This window comes from Helianthus annuus, chromosome 1 (assembly GCF_002127325.2).
Source record: "Helianthus annuus cultivar XRQ/B chromosome 1, HanXRQr2.0-SUNRISE, whole genome shotgun sequence".
NCBI classification, from domain to species: Eukaryota; Viridiplantae; Streptophyta; class Magnoliopsida; order Asterales; family Asteraceae; genus Helianthus; species Helianthus annuus.
Window position 1 is genome coordinate 101,458,212 of NC_035433.2, and position 10,847 is coordinate 101,469,058.

At 38.5% G+C, this 10,847-nt stretch overlaps 1 long non-coding RNA gene across 1 annotated transcript; it reads right to left on the bottom strand.

The window, feature by feature from the left end:
• Nucleotides 1-622: 622 nt before the first annotated feature.
• On the bottom strand, nucleotides 623-3,434 carry LOC110938023. Its single transcript, XR_002591161.2, has 3 exons — nucleotides 3,243-3,434; nucleotides 1,989-2,066; nucleotides 623-839 (listed from the first exon to the last, which is right to left on the bottom strand). It is a non-coding gene; the product is annotated as an uncharacterized LOC110938023 (long non-coding RNA).
• Nucleotides 3,435-10,847: the final 7,413 nt, after the last annotated feature.

Here is a 10,847-nt window from a genome sequence, read left to right on the forward strand (position 1 = left end):
TTCCTCAAATAAACTTTGTTTGAAAATGCGTAGTTTGAATAAAAGTTACAAAAACAAAAAGTTTTACGACGGCCGACGCTTTTTACGCTTTTAGCCCTTTTTACTAACCACTAACCAAAACCACCTACTCTTAGCCCAAGCCTAACCCTTTCCCAAGTCCTCTTGATATTTACGATGGCTTACAGTTAAAAAGGAGGAGGATTGATTGCTTGGCAAGCATATGGTAGAAGTAAGTTCCATGCCGGTCTCGAGTGTTTCATAAAAATACATCTTCGGCCGAGTGTTGAGTGATCTCCCGTGAGGTATGTGAACTTGTATATAAATGGAATTTTAAAGAGGCATGTTATGCCCAATTAAGTAATTTCTCTTATGAACCGTTCTAAATAAATCATAACGTATAGGATTGTAAATAAGATAAAAATAAAACCCAATAAAGATCTTGGGTTCCCAACACTCAAGACAAGCCCAAAATTTCTCTCCTACCTATTCCATTTGGGTGTGTAAGCCACATAATAAAGAGTTTTGCTTGAGGACAAGCAAATATTCAAGTGTGGGGGTATTTGATGTGTGTAAAATGCAACATATAAATGTAAGACCCTAATTACGATTTGACCCAAAACGACGCAGCGGAAAATGAACCGTAATATTTCTTTCTTTTAACTACTCTAACATACTGAATACCGTTTAGGACAACCCTTTTAACATAAATACGTCATTCATCATTTATTTTATGTAACTATGTTAACAAATAATTACAAAAAACATGACCGTTTTCCCATACAATCCATGATCTTCAACTCGACCCTCGTTCACTTGTCCATCATGAATATCTGACTCACCTGCGGTCACCATATATAACCAACACGTTAGTACATGGTGACATCATATATAATTTAAAACATATACTTAAAAGGCAATATAACATTCTAACTACATAAGTTATTCTATTGAAACATCATCTCAATTTTATTTACTCGAGTCTGGCATCAATTCCTCGAGAGTCCGGCGTTCCTATACCTGCATTCCATTTCATTCTCAATAGTAACATGGTTAGGAATACGTAATCTCAAGCATATTGAAAACCCACATCTTTTCGTATACGTATACCAGTGATCTCCAATCATCAGGTTACAACACGTGTATGCACTTTCATATATCTAAGTACATTCATACGTATCCCATTCATATGTGTGTACATACGAGTTCACACTACTTACACACGCTACAGTTCTATATCTACATACATACATACAAGTCACATTCACTTACACGTAAATTGAGCCTTACCTACAAACATATCAACACAAATCAATGCAATTACACATAAACATAACCGACTAACTCCAACAAACATGATGAACATTCCCGTAACATGCTGAACATTCCATTAACATGATGAACATTCCAGTAACATGATAAACATTACATTAACATGAAGAACATTCCAGTAACATGATGAACATTTCAGTAACATGATGAAGATTCCATTAACATGATGAACATTTCAGTATCATGATGAACATTCCAGTAACATGATGAACATTTCAGTAACATGATGAACATTCCATTAACATGATGAACATTTCAGTATCATGATGAACATTCTAGTAACATGATGAACATTTCAGTAACTTGATGAACATTCCATTAAGATGATGAACATTTCAGTATCATGATGAACATTCCAGTAACATGATGAACATTCCATTAACATGATGAACATTCCCGTAACATGATGAACATTCCAGTAACATGATAAACAATACATTAACATGATGAACATTCTAGTGACATAATGAACATTCCATTAACATGAGGAACATTTCAGTATCATGATGAGACTATCATCTTAATTTACATTAAGGATGACGAAGTTCTTATGAACTTACCTTGGTACTTACCCTTACTCATAACTTCTTACATGGTTCCCTATGTACAACATACCAAACTTCATTTATAAATAAGAAGTGATTCTGGAAATCACTTACCTTAAGCGTCCGTTTTGTACTTGCTTCCTCGCATCCTTCCCGTTAGCCTTCCACGCTTCCACCCACCTTGACATGATCCTATACTTTCATGTCATTATGGTTACTGCATTATTAGCATACACGCACATTCTAAATTACATTAATTTCACATTCATATTCTATATTGACCTTTACTAGTCAATACCAACCATACAATGCATAAGATAACAATCACATCTTTTCATTCCATATAATTCTATATATCGTCACATATAACATTTATTGATATAGCATGTGCCTTGCGATTTCCCTAACATTACGTTTGTGGCCAAATGCCTTACTATGCTATTTATGCACAGTTGACTTTAGAAAGTCAACTGTCCATTATATGAATTATCAACTTAAGCTCATACATTCTCAACATTAATAGATTATACTGCGGACATCATACACATTTCATACTCATATAGCAAAACACATATGATCATCTACTTTTATGCACACAAAACATAATCAATTTCTTCCATACTAGTAATATCATGATTTACAATTAACAACATTGTCCAAACTTAGTTAACACACATAGCTTCCCAACCTTACTCCTTACTAATATACGCACTTCCTACACACTTAACACCAAATCACATATTATTTCATCTAACCATAAGTAAATCAACACATAATGTGCATCATATTACCCAAGCATAGAGTACAACTTCTAATGCATACCTTTTACCAAATCATGTAATTAACCAAAATCCTACATGTATTCCATTCAAAACATATTTCTCATGTTTAATTATCACCCAGTTACATCATCTCCACACATTATACACTTTCATCCATCATTTACATACCAATTCATCTATTAATCTCACCTAGGCATTTCAACAAACACTTGGTGTGCGTACTACTTTCTAAGCACATTGTACAATTATCTTATGCTCATCTTCCTACTTCTTTCCTTCATCAATCAAATACAACTAAAATCAACCAAATTCCATACCATACTCAACCTATCTAACAAGTATTCATCACATACAACATAGTACATCAAATTTTGAACAAGGATTGGACATGGATGATATATCCAAGTCACCATCTTCATCATAACAAACGGGTTTCACCTCAAAACATCGAATTAATCAAAATCATGCATAATCCATGTTCTATATGGTGATTCTAACACATATACATGATTAATTTCATACAATTTCGTGGATTAAACATAAACCCACTTCATACAAGATCACCAAATCTCAAATTACAACTTACCACATGTTTGTAAGGTTGAGATGATGATAATGCTTCATTCATGCATAAGATTGGATCATAAATTCATCACCAATTTAGTGATTCTTGATGAACAAGGGTTTTGGCTCCCTTTGTGTTTCTCCTGATGTTCTACGCACACACTCACACCTAAAGTGCAGAATTTTTGGCTTCAATTTCCCTTTTACTGACCACTTCCATCAACTTCCAAAAATGTCATAATTAGCCCTTGTAATTCCCATTCATTCTTTCTATTTACTCTTTTATGTTAACTAAGTTAAACAACCTAGTTAAGTTATTTCATGACATATATCTAGTAAATACCATGTTTATAAAAACTTTGGATTTTGGGGCGTTACTATAAATTACATCAAATAAGGCATAAAACTAACTCTTTTTAGTACTAATGTTGGAAAAAGTGTGTTTTTGTCTTCCTTTTGAATTTACAGGACCAAATGAGCTAAAACGAACAAAAGGAACAAATATACAACAAAAACCAACATAAATACAAAGAAAAGGAATAAACGTGACATGTCCGACCCCTCGACAGCATCTCCAAGAGCAAAAACAAGAAACAGAAGGCTGACCACGGCCCGTGCCCACTGGACACGGGGGCGTGGTCAGATGTCTGCAGAAAGGACAAAGCTGTGGAAGCTTCTATGCCTACCACGGGGGCGTGCCCAGCTCAGCACGGGGCGTGGTCAATGCTAAGATTCATCGAATCTTGCAAAATCTTGGTAATACAGATATGCTTCTGCATACGGGGCCGTGCCCGCTAGACACGGGCCGTGTTGAGTCCTATGCAGACAAATGCAATTAATGAAGGAAGAGAAAAGGATGGCCACGGGGGCGTGTCCGCTGGACACGGGGCCTTGGTCGGGCTTCTGTGCAGGCTATAAATAGGGGTGCTTGGCAAACTTCAAAGGCGTCCCTTGGAAAACCACCTCTCTCCCACTTTGCCACCACTCCACCACCACTACAACACCCACATCCACCACCATCATCCGTCATCCACCTTAGAGAGTGTGTAATAGTCTCGGGATCCAAGATTGATAGTAAGTGTAACACCCCAGTGTTTCGAAAGTCAAAGTCAAAGTCAAGATTGAAGTCAAAGGAGGAAAAGATCGCTAATAGCAATCTGTCTCTCATTGCTCAATCCCTGTTTGACTTCTTTGACTGTAGTTAATCTATTTTATGTTTTTACGTTAGTTGTATTATGTGGAGTAATTAATTACAGTCGAAGTAATCAAAGTATGTTCCTCAATACGAACCGCTTTACGACTGTGAATAATAGGAAGTAACAATGCGATAAAGTTAATTAAACGCTAATCGATCTAATCTAATCAACATCGCGCTCGAAACTCGAACTACGCATTTTGGTGATTATTATACGTGTGTGTGCCTTATTTGTTATTTGTGCATGTTTACTTATGTTATATGTGGTAATCAATCGAATCGCAATCGAAACTCAATCGCAATCGAACTCAATCGAAATCGAATCATGATAATTAGTGGAGAAAGGATAGTGCTCGATACGAGTAGTTGGGATTAAAAGTAATTTGAATAGGAAACTCTATCGCACTCGCATCGCTCGCAACCGAAATCGAAATATCCAAAAAATCATCGCGCCGAACACTCGAATCAGGCAACTGATCGATCAGGCTACCAGCCGATCGAACAGCCAGCTGTCCGATCGGACAGGCTGTCCGATCGAGCTGCCTGGCCGATCGGCTAGCCTTTACCTCTTTTGGCATCCTATAAATACCCCTGTCATTGTCAAACTTTCTAATTTTGGAAACCTCTGTCCGACCAGCTCGTGCTCCCCATCTTTTCTCAGATTTCTCTTGATTCCGGTAAGATCTTGACTTAAATCTTGTACTTTCTTGATCTACGCACACTCCTACACCTTACTATTTCTCAAATCTTAACTTTTAACCGAGAAATCATCAAGATTCAAGTCTTCTAGGATGATGTCAACATGGGTTCTTGAAGAACTTCATGTTTTGGCCTCAATCCACCAAGAATAGCTTGGATCTAACCTATTTCCACATAAACAAACAAAGATCCTTCACGGATCTAAACATAATCACGGTAAAAGGGATTGAAAGATGGTTTTCCAACTTTCTTTCAAATCTTTTACACCCAATACCTCCAAAACCGATAGAAACGGATCTTGTGCCGACTTTCTAACCATTTCGGTGGTTGCGTGACTCAAGATCCGGAATCTATCCACGAGGTTCACCGATTTCGGGTTAAACGTTAAACACCGCCTCGAACCGTTCACCAACCAGATTTGGGTGATTCGTGTCCGAACAGGAGAACCAAGTAAAGACGAGGTTTCTGTTGTTTGACTCGTTGTCAAAGTACCTCGATAAAACGACAAACAATCAGAACAACCAAGTGTTAGACGAACAGGCCGACCAGGTCAGGGTGCTGACCGATCGGACTGTTGTCCGAACGGACAGCCAGCCAATCGGACAGTCAGCTGATCGACTGGCCAGCCGATCGGCTAACACATGGTCCTACACTTAATCAACTTGTTGAAGTTGGGTATTGAACGAACACTTAATCGACTTTTCATCATGTTCGATGCACGGAAATGCCACCCGATCAAACTACTGTCCGATTGGACTACTGTCCGATTGGATTACTCTTCGGATCATGAGATACTTGACTTCAACACTTAATCGACTTTTCATCATGTTCGATGCACGGAAATGCCACCCGATCAAACTACTGTCCGATCGAGTAACCTCTTACTGAGGACATGTCCTTCACTGAAGTACTAGCCGATCGAATTGCCGACCTATCGAACGATCGTCCGATCGACCGACCTGAAAGGCAAAGATACTTCAAGGTTTTCAAATGCTACAACGAAAACTTCAAAAGTCAACTATCATACATAAACACATCCTACTCAAAGATAGAAACAATCCACTCGAACAACCATCCGATCGAACTCCCGTCCGACCGGACAACTGTCCGAATGGACTGTCAATCGAACGGTCAGCCGTCCGATCGGACTACCGTCCGATCGACCAGCTGTCCTATCCATCGACACTTGTTTCCGTTTTACGCATTGCTTATCGTTATACTATCGAACTGTTCAGACTAACCTTACTCTCAAGCACTCCTTTCAATCCATCAACCGCTGTGAGTATACTCGATCCCTTTTTGCTTTATGCACTTTTGGGTGTTACATACGTTACATATGCGAAATCACATCGAACACACTACGCAATACTTTTAAAACGCTAACCGTTACCGCATGTTATGCGTGACTTAATGAATGCTTGTTTGTTATGTTTACACATGGAATGTTGTCTACCTGCCTTAACGACGATAGTACTATAGTTTGGACTCAGCACCCGCTCATGCGGGGGTTGTTAAGGACAGTTATTTGCATGGATTACAGTGGTGATCATGTATTACGAACTGCCTCGGGCAGTCAACCCGCAGTCATTGGTATCGATAGATCCGTGTCGATAATTAACATGCTTCGTTTTCCTCTGTGTACGTGCTGGTTATGCGTAAACTATTTCGAACTCTATATGCTATTATCAAACTTGTATACTCGCCTTTACACTATGTGTATTGACTTTTATTTTAACGTATGTGACAGGTAATTAGGATGCTTATCTGGTAGGAAAGCGAGGCTAGAATAAAGCTCTAGAGTCCAACAAATAGTTGTCTGTAGTAATTGAATCAAGGGTCTCTAGAAGCAGATAAACAATTGCTATATTTAAATCTGAGTTGTCGGAACAGAAATACTTGCATAGATTTTGTCTGTAATAATTTGTTTACTGTTTGAGACATGGTAAGGGACATGTTACTTAAAATTGAATAGTAATGATAATTGTTATGGAAACTTCTGGACAGTCTGTTTCGCTCAGTGCCGCGCCCCGATGATTCCGCCATTGGTTCGGTGTGACAGTAAGAGTTCTTATCAATCAAAGGCCATGTTTGGCTAAGTCTCTTACATCACTTGGTGAAGAGAAGTCTTTAATGTATTACTTTTGATTTTTAATCTTTTCACACTTTTTATTTGCTTTTGTATTAATGACTTTAATGACTAGTTTCTTATGTTGAAGGTGAAACTTCCTTATCATTTGTTCGTGGTGTCTTGGCATTACTTTACTGTCTATATAAAGTAAAAGATTTACACCATGCATATCTCTACGTTCTATATAAAGATATGTTGGCTACCTGGTCGGGGGTTAAGGGAATGCTTTGGTAAGGTTCTTGCCTTATTCAGTGTATAGATCCTACAAGGACCTGGGTAAAGCTTACTAGGACCTCCTTCAATACCCACTGGTATTGGATGGTGGGGGTGCGAATGGCTTGATCCCCTCATATGTAAACTACTATTAATACATTAAACCGGCTACTTAGGATTGTATCCCTGCTGACTCAAACCACTTAGCCGAGGGTAACGTCACCTTCAAAAGAGGGGCCTACCACTTTTCGCATTAATAACTTAATTAATTATCTTCCAATATTCCGACCCTTTGGGATTGTATCCTTGCTGGCTCAAACCACTGGGTTCAGGGTAACGTCACCTTCAAAAGGGGGCCTACTACTATAACTAAGATAATCTCTTAAAAAGTGCAAAAGTGCGGAAATCATTAAAGGATACATTAAAGGCGAGTCGGATCCAAGTGATTCATCTTGTCTATCTGGTTTTATTTTATTTTTATTTCAACATTTTTTTAGTTTTTATTTTTCATTTCTAATCCTTTTCTCAAAAGTTTTATTTTGATTAGACGTTGAGGATAAACCGGTACTAAAAGCTCTTGTGTCCTTGGACGACCTCGGTATCTTACCAACGCTATACTACGCTCACGATGGGTGCACTTGCCCAAGTGTGTGTTTAGTGTTAGTAGAATATCGTGTTTTATAAATTTAAAACTTGACTAATGTGTAAATTGGTCTTAAAATATCAATAAAAAACATAATACACCTAACGCGCACCAGTTATCATGCCCATACCATTTTGAACCTATTTTTGCGTCTTTGTAATGGAACCTCTTGGTGACGTATGTGATGCTCCTAATTCATGCACACGTTTTAGTTCAATCTTTTAAACTTGTTTACATACATGTTCGACTAATTACACACTCAATTCCATACATGAATCTTCGTGAATCTATTCTTATTGCATACGGGCAAGCTCGACAACTATGGAGAACGCTCCGTCTGAACCGAAGCGCTACGAATTCGATCAACCATTATTTTTTTTCTACATAATTCTTATTGCGTCAACACTTTCAATGTAACTCTTCCAACGACCGGTATCGTTACTTTATTTCTGTTTATACCACTTGTGTGCGACCACCTGCATTCTCATCATCAGATTTATTATTACACTTGTGATTCTAAAACAATTATGCGGAACAGATTGATGACAACCACGTCTTGGTTTTTTCTTCGCGTCTTATCTTGTGGTGCTAAAATGAATATCATAGTTCTTGTCTAACCCTAAAATGCGCCAACCCTTACTTGGCTAAATCACACTCTACAAACGTTATACGAGGAACAACGAGCCATACTTAAGTTCATCAAGGGCAGGAGCATAAAATAAAATTTCTACTTTCGTGAGGTATGCCGAGGTCAACAACCTTTCTGTGTGAAAGCACCATACTTATGTATCACTTCATCGACCCCTTTAGTCCATACTTATTCCTCTTTGACCGAAATCTGGTCATCTAGTACAACTAACTACAACCAAAATATCATTATCAATATTAACTGAAATCTTCCCTTCCCTCCGTATGAACGCATCAAGACACTAACATTCTCTATATAGACCGTAGAGATATGAATGGTGTAAATCTTTACTTTATATAGACAGTAAAGTAATGCCAAGACACCACGGACAAATGATAAGGAAGTTTCACCTTCAACATAAGAAACTAGTTATTAAAGTCACTAATACAAAACAAAACAAAATAAAAAGTGCGAAAAGACTAAAAATCAAAAGTAATACATTAAAGACTTGTCTTCACCAAGTGATGTAAGAGACTTAGCCAAACATGGCCTTTGATTGACAAGAACTCTTACTATCAATCTTGGATCCCGAGACTACTACACACTCTCTTAGGTGGATGATGGATGATGGTGGTGGATGTGGGTGTTGTAATGGTGGTGGAGTGGTGGCAAAGTGGGAGAGAGGTGGTTTGCCAAGGGATGCCTTTAAAGTGAACCAAGCACCCCTATATATAGCCTGCACTGTGACAACTCGAAATCTAGAACCTTTCGTTGTAACTTGCTTGTACGTTATGTGACTAGTTAAAATGATAACGTGAACTTTTATGTGCTTTGTTTTGTGTGCATTGTATGTATATATGTATGTGTGTTATATGTGAACCGAGAACCCGACACGAAACAACAAGGAACCCGACTCGAGACCATGAGGTCTCGAGTGACTAGTAATCGGTTTTGGGCCTTGGGCCGAGAACCTTTGGCCGGTTGGGCCTTTGGGCCGTAAACCCTTAGCCGAAACCCATAGGGTGCACACACTTGGAACTTTGACTATAAATACACTACCTTAGTTAGTGTTACCATTTTGTTGAACATTACAACACACACTCTCCTACTTCTCTCTCTCACCTAAACTCTAGAACACAAACACACTCCACCATTCTTGGATCTTTGGACTTGGATCGGCTCACACACACACCCGGTTGGAAGCCTTTCACACACCCTCGAAACCCATAACCGGTTAGTGTTCTTAATGCTTTGTTAAATGTTAGTGTGTTTATGTTATGTTTGTAAGATGAGATTATGTGACAATATGTTAAGATGAGTTATACATAATGTTTTGAAAAGAAATCGGTTCATGAATGTTTCTTGTTATGAGTGGAACTATACATATTTGATGTTGAAAATGGGTTCATGGTATGACAAAAAGGTGAATGATGATATTGGTTGCATTTGGGTTTGATCCGAAAAGTTTGGGTATTTATACTAAGAAAAATCGGCTAATAAATATGGTTGTCAAGTAGGATGCATGCTAGTAAATTGTATCTTGATAGTTGTTCATGATTTTGGGTGAATAAGTGTTGTTTATGTTATGAAGAACTTGAATATATGCTTTGAATGTATGAAGAACACTTTGAATGATAGTTGAAGATTGAAAACCCTTGTGATTTTGATCCATCTTTGACTAATAACCTGATTAGGAAATATGTTAGTGGAATTCTATTGGTTATTTCCGGATTTGGGCCTGATTATACTGTACCATTAATCTGACCATCTGCATCAACACGTGAACTTGAAAACGACTGTTACCGACTCGCAATCACCCGGTTACGACTCGCAACCACAGCGTGATGACTCGAGACCACGCGGTTGCGACTCGCAACCATAACAGGACAAGCCGAAACCACAGGTTACGAGTCCCGTTGCGACTCGAGACCTCAGCATGATGAATCGAAACCATGGTTGCGACACCAGTTGCGACTCGCAACCATCCATGATCAACACACAGCATGACTCGAGACCATGCTTGCGAGTCCGGTTGCGACTCGAGACCACACTTTTGGGCCTTAGTTAATGGGCCAGACTGATGGGCTTCTGTGTTAACTGCTTTTACGTGTTTGGGCCTAA